Raw genomic sequence first — 12,174 nt, 5'->3', positions numbered from 1 at the left:
CAAAAAAAAAAAAAGAAAAAAAGGTATAAGCTCTCCAATGTATGCCAATTATTTCTTCCAAGACTTAAACTATTTTTTAACTTGGAGAACCTCTCAAGGCTAGGAAATAAAAAAGACATTACTAAGAGATGAGAAATGAAAGAACCATAAAGGTAGGTTTACAGAGGAGCACGTGTGATATTAAAGTAGCAGAGAAGCATACCATTTTTATAAGGCTTAGATGGGAATGGGCTATGGAGGTAGGGGAGAGTACAGGGGTGAGTTAGGGTTTAGCAAAACAATATAATGTAGAAAAGGGGCAATGAAACTTCTACTGTGTGAGTTTATTAAATTTTAAAAAGTTCTAGGATAGTAATAAAAAATAAATAAAAGCTCTACATAGGGCTTTGTGGCAAAACTGCCAGAAGCCAATGATTATTAACTGAAAATTTCAGTATCAAATGCAGAATACCACTATGAGAGCTGGTAGTCAGTTAGGAAGTAAACTCACACTGAACATAGATGCATCAATGATTTTCTTAGAAAAGCATGTCCAGTATTGCAAGAGGCATATAACTCTTATGGGTTTAACCAACCAACATTTGTTTGTATTTAAATCATGCTTTACAGAAGAACACTCATTCTTAATATTGCATAATGTGTCACAAGCCTATGGTTGACTTTGTCATAAACCACAGAGAAGAATTTAATCCTGCTGTTTTGGCTAAAAACACAAGGTGTCATATGATATTCTAAACAAACATCTTTATATTTGTAGATCAGTCCTGATCACAGACTTCATCAGTGAGGAGTATTTAATAGTAGATATTGCAGATCTAAATACAGACATTATGATTCTAGACTGGTTATCACTAAATATCACATCATCCTTTCGAAAGCTTAAGGACCGTTGTGGAAGAAATGCAGAAAGAACGTAAATGTGTGGGGATTTGCAAGGGATACTTGAGCCCATGCTTTCTGGATATAATGTAGACATTGTACTCATGAATATACAGTATGTTTGGTTACTTTCACAATACTTGCACAAGATTGGAACCTTTGCTTTTTCATTATGCATGATAGAAATTGTCATGAGCCCACTTCTAACTGATGTGAAAGAACCCAACTCACTGTGGGTGAGAGACCACTGGGGCCTATAGCATTGATTTGTGTAAGAGAGCAGGCTGAGCATGTCAGCAAGCATAGTTTCCTCTTTGCCTCTGCTTTGGTGCTTGATTCAAGGTTCCTGGTTCAATTTCTGTCTCCATTTGTTTAGTGATGACCTGTAAAATAGAAGCATATGCCAAAGACACACTTTTCTTGTTCTGTTTGTTTTTGTTTATTTGTTGTTGTGTTTTTTAGTGCTTTATAACATTATTGAATAGCAAATAAGATGGGCTTGCACATTTATTTGGAATAACAATAAAACCCAGGAGACCAAAAATTATTCTCAACAATAAAAACACTTTTGGAGGAATCACCATCCCTGACCTCAAGTTGTTTTACAGAGCGAATAGTAATAAAAAAACTGTATGGTATTGGTACCGAGAAAGGCAGTTAGGTGAATGGAATACAGTTGAAGACCCAGAAATGAACCCACACATTTATGGTCACTTGATCTTTGACAAAGGAGCTAAAACCATCCAGAGGGTAAAAAAGACAACCTGCCCTGTAAAAAGCTTGAGCCCAAGTGGATCGAAGACCTCTACGTAACACCAGACCCACTCAAACTACTAAAAGAAAAAGTAGGGAACCACCTCAAACACATGGGCACTAGGGTAATTTATCTGAAAAGAACACCAATGGCTTATGTTGTAAGATCAAGAATCGACAAATGGGGCTTCATAAAATTGCAAATCTTCTCTAAGGCAAACAACACTGTCATTAGGACAAAACAGCAAACAACAGATTGGGAAAAGATCTTTACCAATCATACATAAAACAGAGGCCTATTATCAAATATATACAAAGAACTAAAGAAGATAAACTCCAGAAAATCAAATAACCAGAGATTAAAAATGGGGTACCTACCTAAACAAAGAATTCTCAACTGAGGAATATCAAATGGCTGAGAAGCACCTAAAGATATGTTCAACATTCTTAGTCATCAGGGAAATGAAAATCAAAACAACCCTGATTTTCTACCTCACACCAGTCAGAATGGCTAAGATAAAAAACTAAGGTGACAACAGATGCTGGCAAGGATGTGGAGAAAGAACAGTTCTCCATTATTTGTGGGATTGCAAGCTGGTACAATTACTCTTGAAATCAGTCTGGAGATTCCTCAGAAAAGTGGACATAGTAATTCCTGAGGACCCAGCTATACCACTCCTGGGAATATACACAAAAGATGCTCCAACATATAACAAGGACACATGCTCCACTATGATTATAGCAGTTTTATTTATAATAACCAGAAGCTGGAAACAACCTAGATATCTCTCAAAAGAGGAATGGATCCAGAAAATGTGGTACATTTACACAATAGAGTACTAATCAGCTATGAAAAACCATAACATCATTGAATGAATACCAAATAGTAAATATCATCCTGAGTAAGGTAACCCAATCACAAAAAATAAAACCATACATGCTAGGTACTCAGTGATAAGGGGATATTAGCCCAAAAGCTTGGATTACCCAAGATCCAATCCACAAACCACATGAAGCTCAAGTAGAGGGACAACCAAAGTGCATATGCTTCAGTCCTTCTTAGAAGCGGAAAAAATATTTATAGCAGGAGATACAGAGACAAAGTTTAGAGTAGAGATTGAAAGAATGGCCATTTGGAGAATGCTCCTCCTGGGGATCCAGCCCATATACATACAGCCACCAAACCCAGACAATATTGCTGATGCCAAAAGTACATTCAATCAGGAATCTGATATAGCTGTCCTCTGAGAGGTTCTCCCAGGGCATGACAAATACAGAGGTGAATGCTAGCAGCCAACCATTGAACTGAGAATGAGGTCCCTATTGAGGAGTTAGAGAATGGATTGAAGGAGCTGAAGGGGTTTGCCATTTCACAACAACAACAATACCAACAAACCAGAGCTCCCAGGAACAAACCTCCATCCAAAAATTATATGAATGAACAGACCTATGGCTCCAGGTACATATGCAGCAGAGGATGAACTTGTGGTGCACCAATGGAAGGAGGAGCCCTTGATCCTGTCATGCTAGATGCCCCAATGTAGGGGAATGTCAGGGCAGGGTGGTTGGAAGGGGTAGGTGGGTGGGTGTGGGGAACACTCTCATAGGATCAGGGATAGTGGGGATGGAAGAGGGGCTTTATGGATGGGAAACCTGGAAAGGAGATACAATTTGAAATGTAAATAAAAAATATCCAATAATATATCCAATAACAACAACAAACAAAAGTTGGGCAAGAAATGATGATATTATAAAGGAGATTAGAATGTCAGTATGCTGTTAGGGAATTTTTGAAAAACAAATAAAGAAATTTTTTGTAATTTTGTAATTTTTGTAATTTTTGTAATGTTTCAACAAAAAGTATTAATTGATATTTGAAATACAAAACAATCAGAAGTAATATGGAAATAATAAACCACTTTACCTATTTAATAGTAGTAATATTTTCTAATGGAAGTTTTAAATTAACTTAATCATATAGTATTATACAAAATTATAAAATACAAAACATAAATCTTATAAATTACCTTTAGCAAATTTAAGGATTAGTAGACAGAAACGTTATTGGTATTAAAGCCTGTGTTTGTTTTGGAAAGGATTTTTGTTTCATTTTCAATTATGTATGTCTCTGTGTTAATGTGGCTATGTGTACATAATGTTGAGTCCAGCAGAGAACTTATGTTTTCCCTTGAGCTTGATTAGAGGCCTTTTAAACAACCAGTATGGATGCTGAAAATGAAAACTAAGGACCCAGTTATAAGCCCAATATACCCTAGAAAACACTGAGTAAACACTTTGCTCCACAATTTATATTTAATATATAAATATTTTATATTTATATCAAAATAGTTATGCAAATATGCACATAACTGTGCTGTCATTTATTTGAAACTGATTTTTCTAAAGTTATTCATGGAAATTTTAATTGAATATTTATAAGTACACATACATTTCCCACTCATCTACTTTTAGATTAAATACTTAGATACTTTACAATTATTATTATTATTATTATTATTATTATTATTATTATCACCAAAAATAGATACTTCTCTCATACAATATATCTGGGGCACAATATCCAATCTCTCTATTCCTCCCCATCTCGGGCTCACAAATTCTGAAATTATTTCTACTTTAAGAGCACTTGTCCATACATGATTATTTACTTTTATAAATCTAATCCTTTTCTTTAGTTTTGACACATACTTGTTTTATTATTTTATTTTATATCTATATAAGATAGTAATTTTAAGGGGGCTTAACATATCTAGATGAGAAAGGAATATTTTAGATAAGATATTTTGTCATCTGAAGCATTATAGAGAATGATTCTGTTTTATAAAAATGAAGAAATATTAATAAAAATCACATTTAAAAAAGGCACATATTTTATAAATAATTTAAAGTTACCTTAACATTGAAGATTCACCCTTGTATATAAACATTAATAATACATGATAATACTCATAGAAATATTTGGACCTATGTATTACAAGTGCTTTAAGAGGTTTCTACAGCAAACACAAGCAATATTGTCTATATCTGTCTACAAATCACAAATATCCATCAGAATATTAGTTTATGGTCAAATTTCACAATGAAATAATGGGACAAGAAAGTTGGATCTGTGTTTAGTTGCCCATCCCACTGTTTCAAAAGACACAAGTATTTTGTCCATGGATTTTTCAGTATATAATGAGATGATTATGTGATTTTTCTTTTTACTTTGTGTTTGTATATATGGTAGATTATGCTTATGGATTTCTAATATTGAACTATCCTTGCATCCCTGTAATAAGCCTACTTAATCATGATAAATGATCTTTTGATAGGTTTTCAATTGGGTTTACAAGAATTTTATTGAGCATTTTTGCATCAATATTCATAAACAAAATTGTTCTAAACTTAACGTTTTTTGTTGGGTCTTTGCATAGTTTTGGTATCATGGATAACTGTGGCTTCAGAGATTGAATTACATAGTATAGTATTCCTTTTGTTTCTATTTTGTGGAATAGTTTGAGAAATATTGGTGTTAGTTCTCTTCTTTGAAGGCCTGATAAAATTCTTCAATCAAACCATCTAGCCCTTGTTTTGTTTTGTTTTGTTTTTTGTTTAGTTTTGGTTTTTGTTTGTTTGTTGTTGTTGTTTTGTTTTTTGTTTTTTGTTTTTTTAATTTTATTTATTTATTTATTTATTTATTTATTTATTTATTTATTTATTTATTTATTTGGTTGGGAGACTTTCAATGATTGTTTCTATTTCCTTAGGAGTTATGGAACTCTTTGGATAGATAATCTTGTCCTGTATTAATGGTGGTACCTGGTTTCTGTTTAGAAAATCATCCATTTCATCTAGATTTTCCAGTTTTGTTAAGTATAGGCTTTTGTAGTAGGATCTGATAATTATTTGAATTTCCTCAGTTTCTGTAGTTATGTTTCTCATTTATTTTCTGATTTTATTGATTTGAATACTGTCTCTGACATTTAGTTAGATTGGTTGAGGGTTTAATCTATCTCGTTGATTTTCTCAAAGAACCAGTTGTTAATTTTGTTGATTATTTATATAGATCTCTATGTTTTTAAGTGGTTGATTTCAGCTATGAATTTGATTATATCTTGCCATCCACTCCTTTTGGGTATATTTCTTTCTCTTTGTTATAAAGCTTTCATATGGGCTGCAATGCATTCTTATTGCCTTGTACAAAGCTCAGTACAAGTCAATCAAGAACCCCCACTAAATGAGATACACTGAAACTGATAGAATAGAAAGTGGGGAAGAAACATGAACACAATTTTACTGAAAAAAACACCAGTGGCTTCTGCACAACAATGAAGAATTGACAAATGAGACCTCAAAAAATTGCAAAGCATCTATAAGGGAAACAACACTGTCAATAGGACAAAACAGCAACCAATAGATTGGGGAAAAATATCTTTATCAATTCTACATCCGATAGAGGGATACTGTTTAATATATACAAAGAACTCAAGAAGTTATACTCCAGATAGTCAAATGACTCTATTAAAAATGGGGTACAGAGCCAAAGAATTCTCAGCAGCAATATTGAATGGGTAAGAAGCACATAAAGAAATGTTCAACATTCTAGTCATCAGGGAAATGCAAATCAACACAACACTGAGATTCCAACTCCCACCAGTCAGAATGACTGAGATCAAAAACTCAGGTGACAGCAGGTATTGAAAAACATACATTTAAAAGAAATTAAGGACTTCTTAGAATTTAATGAAAATGAACTTATGGGACACAATGAAAGCTGTACTAAGAGAAAAACTCATAGCTCTGAGTGTCTGCAGAAAGAAACAAGAGAAAGTATATGTCAGTAGCTTTACAGTACACATAAAAGCTCTAGAACAAAAAGAATCAAATACCCACAAGAGAAGTAGAAGGCAGGAAATAATTAAACACAGGGCTGAAATCAGCAAAGTAGAAAGAAAAAGGACTATACAAAGAATCAACAGAACCAAAAGCTGGTTCTTTTAGAAAATCAACAAGATAGATAAATGCTTAGCCAGACTAACCAGAGGGCACCGAGAGTATGTCCAAATTAACAAAATCAGAAATGAAAAAGGAGACATACAACAGAATCAGAGGAAATTCAGAAAACCATCAGACCCTACTACAAAAGCCTATGTTCAACAAAACTTGAAAATTTGGAGGAAATGGACAATTTTCTAGACAAATACTAGATACCAAAGTTGAATCAGAAACAGATAAACCATTTAAACAACCCCATAACTCCTAAAGTAAGAGAAGCAGTCATAAAAAGTCTCTCAACCTAAAAGAGACCAGGACCAGATGGGTTTAGGACAGAATTCTGTCAGACCTTCATAGAAGACCTCATACCAATACTGTTCAAACTATTCTACAAAATTAAAACAGATGGAGCACTACCAAATTCCTTCTATGAAGACAAAATTACTCTTATACCTAAACCACACAAACACCCAACAAAGAAAGAGAACTTCAAACCAATTTCCCTTATGAATATCGACGCAAAAATACTCAATGAAATTCTCGCAAATCAAATCCAAGAACACATGACAATGATCATCCATCATGATCAAGTAGGCTTCATCCCATGTATTCAGGGATGGTTCACTATGCAGAAAACCGTCAACGTAATTCACTCTATAAACAAATTCAAAGATAAAAACCACACGACCATTTTATTAGATGCTTAGAAAGCATTTGACAATCCAAGAACCCTTCATGATAAAAGTACTGGAAATATCAGGAATTCAAGGACAATACTTAAACACAGTAAAAGCCATATACACCAAACCAATAGCTAACATTAAAATAAATGGAAAGAAATTTGAAGCAATCCCACTAAAATCAGGGACTAGACAAGGCTGCCTACACACTCTCTCTCTACTTATTTAATATAGTTCTCAAAGTCCTAGTCAGAGAAATCAGACAATAAAAGGGGTTAAAGGATTTAAAGTTGGAAAGGAAGAGGTCAAAATATCACTATTTGCAGATGATATGATAGTATACTTAAGTGACCCCAAAGTTCCACCAGAGAACTAGTAAGCCTTATAAACAACTTCAGCGAACTGGCTGGGTATAAAATTAACTCAAACAAATTTGTAGCCTTCTTCTACACAAAAGATAAACAGGGTGAGAAGGAAATTAGGGAATAGACACCCTTCATAATAGTCCCTAATAATATAAAGTACCTTGGTATTTTAACTAACGAAGTGAAAGATCTGTATGATAAGAACTTCAAGTGTCTGAAGAAAGAAATTGAAGATCACAGAAGATGGAAAAATATCCCATTCTCATGGATTGGCAAGATTAATATAGTAAAAATGGCCATTTTACCAAAAGCAATCTACAGATTCAATGCAATCTCCATCAAAATTCCAACTGAATTCTTCGTAGCGTTAGAAAGAACAATTTGCAAATTCATCTGGAATAACAAAAAAGCCAGGATAGCTAAAACTGTTCTCAACAATAAAGAGCCTGCCCCACATTTGGCCCATATATATTTGGACACCAAAACTAGATAAGACAGATGAAGCTAAGAAGTACATGGTGCCAGGAACCAGAGATAGACCTCTCTTGAGAGACATAGCCAGAACATGCCAAATACAGAGGCAGTTGCCAACAGCTAACCACTGAACTGAGAATGGAACGCCTGTTGAAGGAATTAGAGAAAGGACTGAAAGGGCTTGCAACCCCATAAGAACAACAATGTTAACCAACCAGAGCTTTCAGGCACTAAACCAGTACCCAAAGACTATACATGGACTGACCCTGGGCTCCAACTGCATAGGTAGCAGTAAATAGCCTTTTTGGTGCACCAGTGTAAGGGGGAAGCCCTTGGTCCTGCCATGGTTGGACTTCCAGTGTAGGGGATTGTTGGGGGGGTTCCAATGGGAGGGTGGATGGGGATTGGAACACCTATATGGAAGGGGAGTGGGTAGGGTTAGGGGCTGATGGACAGGACACCAGGAAAGGGAATAACATTTGAAATATAAATAAGAAATATCCAATTTAATAAAAGTGGAAGAAAGAAAAAAGTGGACTCACAATTTTAGTGAAAAATAAAGTCAAATCAGTTCAAAGTGAAAAAGATATCTTATACATTGCTATAAACATCCATTATAGGCTTTGAAATTTTGTCATTCAAGTGCAGAAGAACATTTACAGAATGAATAACTAGAAAACAATAAGTCAAATGTCAAATTGAACATATTGCATAAGACTAACATTTATTTTTTTACCTCTTATTTCTTCTCCTTACCTTATCATGTAGTGGTTTCTAAACACTTACTTTTGACCCTAATTCCAAGGCAAACACTTTTATATTCTTAAAGCTTCAAGAACAAGAATCTGAAGAATGCAGTTAGAAAGTTATTGTGCTTTTGATAAAATAAAATATGTTTCCTGACCAGTTGGGCTTTTATTTTAGAGTACTTGTTTTCTCTCAGAGAAGCAAACAGACCCATATCTTGTTTTCTTTTTATAAAGCATTCCAACAATAGTTCATTCCAATATTTATTATCATGTTAGTATTCTATGAATAATATTATAGATTGATGCCCCTACTATTTGAATTAAATATTTTATTCTGAGGAAGATTTTTAGTATAATTTATATTCAAAATGTCTGTGGATTTTTAGTAGATTTGCATAAAATCATTAAGGTAATAAATTTGAACTTCTATCTTGAGACCTATTAAATAGGAATGCTGACTATGCAGAAGTTTTTATATTCACTTTTATCAGGATGATTTTTTGCATTGGAAATGTTTTTATTTGAACATAAATAAAATTTAATTTGCATCTTTTTTTTCTGTTTTTCTTGTTTGGGGTAGCATCTCATTATACCAAACTATCTTTGTAGATCACTTTGTCTATCTTTGTATTGACATCATCAGGATTAAAAGCATCCACCACTATACTGAGCTTCTTTCTTTTTTATACAAGTTGAAATATAGCACAGGTAAATTATATTTCACAGTATAGTTTATTTTTTTCTGAATCGTGGCTACCGGTCATGCATTTCTACAAATATACATAAAAATGTGTGCCAGCATTTCAATGTAGCTTTACCTGTATATTTGCTTATAGAAATTTTTATTTGGTTAGTTCATAATAATATATGAAATTATAGATCATTTCTACCCCAGGAGAATATAATATTCAGCATGCCGATGTAACAGATGCACACATCTCTTAATCACTAATGAAAAAGAGCAGTCATTAACCATATAGAATATTAATTGAGCAGTAACCCATAAACAGTAATATTACTAAGGTATCTCAAATGTTGTCCTTTGAGCTGCTTGCACTTTATGTTGGTGCCTTTTGGATCAAATATTCTCTAATTTTGAGTCAGAAGCAGAATCGCATTAACTAGATTCATTCTGAAAGCATACTTAAATTTCCTATTAGATTTTCATATTATCATTTTAGCACTCAAAGTAAATCATTTAGCTAGTGATAGGAATCTCATTTATCTTAAACAGTGTAACCACTAATGTGCCCATGATCAACTAAATACTTCCTTATTCATACTTACCCAAGACAATCTATTAAGTTCAGCAAGTAAAAATATAATAGATGTAGGAGTTTGTTTATTGAGAAGGTTTTCAGTAACAGTCCTTGTTAGTTTTTGTTGACACACAGAAGAGTCAATTTTGGATAAGGAACCTCACTTGAAGAGTAGTTTCCAGTAGATTGGCCAAAGATCTCTTGAATAAAATAACAGGGTCCAGCTTATTGTAGGTTAGGCCAGGGTATGAATTCCAATAAACAGTATTTCTCCCTGACTTCTGCTTCAGTGTTTGGCTCCAGGTTCCTGCTTAAATTCCTTCACATCCTTTAATGATGGATTGTGAAAAAGAAGTTTAAGCTAATGTGAACCTTCCTTTATCAACTTGATAGTTGGTAGTCTCTTACAACACTATCAAAAAGCAAATTAGAAAACTGGAGGTAGGATAATTATGACAGAATATTGGGGGGTTAAAAAGTTCAAATTTCAGTATATAGATAGGCATAAAAATTTTGAAATCAAAAATAGAATGTTTGCTAATATATAATGATATATAATGTTTCCATAAAATATATTAATTAGTGTTTGGGAATAAAATACATGGTTTTCAAGGTTTTAGTATGATATGGGAATAATTACGGATGTGTTTTCCCTTTTAAATGTCTGTTGTATGAGAAAATTTTTAATTTTTAAATCAACCTATTTTTATTTAATGATTTATTAGCATATATTACATAGTAGTGCATTTCTTTTTGTTATTTCCATGCATGTGCACAAAAAATTGTGAACACAATAGCAAATTATTAATTAAAAAGAAAGATAAAGTTTTCTCTAATTACACATTTGTTTGTAGTCCAAGGCAATCATCAACAATATAGACAATATTCTCTAGGGTATGTTTTCCCAAAGCCAATGACTTAGATCATAGTAAATGATGCCATCATTAATATAGCTTAAAAATGTGTCTTCTGTTTATTTTGTTTCTTTAGGTATAGTTTGGTGTTTGCTTTCTTTACTTAATTTCACTTTACGAAGGACAGTTGCTACCTTTATTTGAGAACCTTAAAATATTTCAATATTCAATGAAATTGTCCCATTTATTAATAAGTATGTTACACAATATCAAATGCACATCAAGAATATTTTTTGGTGAGTTTCTTGCCATATTTTGAATCTTCAAAGAGGTACTTGAAAATCCTTTGAACTTGACAAGTGGATAGAAATGTGAATTGAGACTCCTTTGAGTACTTAGCATATGTTAAGGTGGTAAGTTCTATATCCCTAATTCTTTCTTTCTTTTTTTTTTTTTTTCCGGGAGCTGGGGACCAAACCCAGGGCCTTGCGCTTGCTAGGCAAGCGCTCTACCGCTGAGCTAAATCCCCAACCCCTATATCCCTAATTCTTAACAACACTGTTTTTGTTTGAGCCATTTCTTTTTTTGTTGTTACTAATATAAAGACTTTAAAATGTGAAATATAAGTTGTGTCAATATGAAATTTGATTAATTTAGGTCAGCAAATATGTGAATATAAACATAGGACAATAAAATACAATGCAACTTAGATATTAAGAACTAAGGTGCAAGGAAAACCAAGTAGTTGAAAATAGTGATATTCACAGAAAAACAACACCTTCCTCAGGAAGTCATATTGAAAATCATAATTGAAAAATACTTTTAAGAAATTTTAGTGGAAGAAAAAGATTCCTGGTAAGGCATCAGAGTACACAACTCAGTCTTATAAAATTAACAGAATTAGGATACATACAACTCTGAATCCCCCTTCCTTTTTATTTCTATAGTGAGTGTTATAAATCTTGGTTTAGCAAATGTCTCTCGCGCAACAATCCTACATGAGGTTTGGGTAATTAATTTAATCAATTGCAAATGATAATTTTATTATATTCATAAGCTTATGTAGATTTCCCCTTAACTGTTTTTAGGAAAAGTGTTACAGTTTATAATTCATTATTTTCTTGCTTAAGACTACTGGGTGTTGAGTTGAGAAATATGGAGGA

Source organism: Rattus norvegicus, chromosome 3 (genome assembly GCF_021556685.1).
Source record: "Rattus norvegicus strain SHRSP/BbbUtx chromosome 3, alternate assembly SHRSP_T2T, whole genome shotgun sequence".
NCBI classification, from domain to species: domain Eukaryota; kingdom Metazoa; phylum Chordata; class Mammalia; order Rodentia; family Muridae; genus Rattus; species Rattus norvegicus.
Note: the sequence above shows the minus strand (reverse complement) of the source record.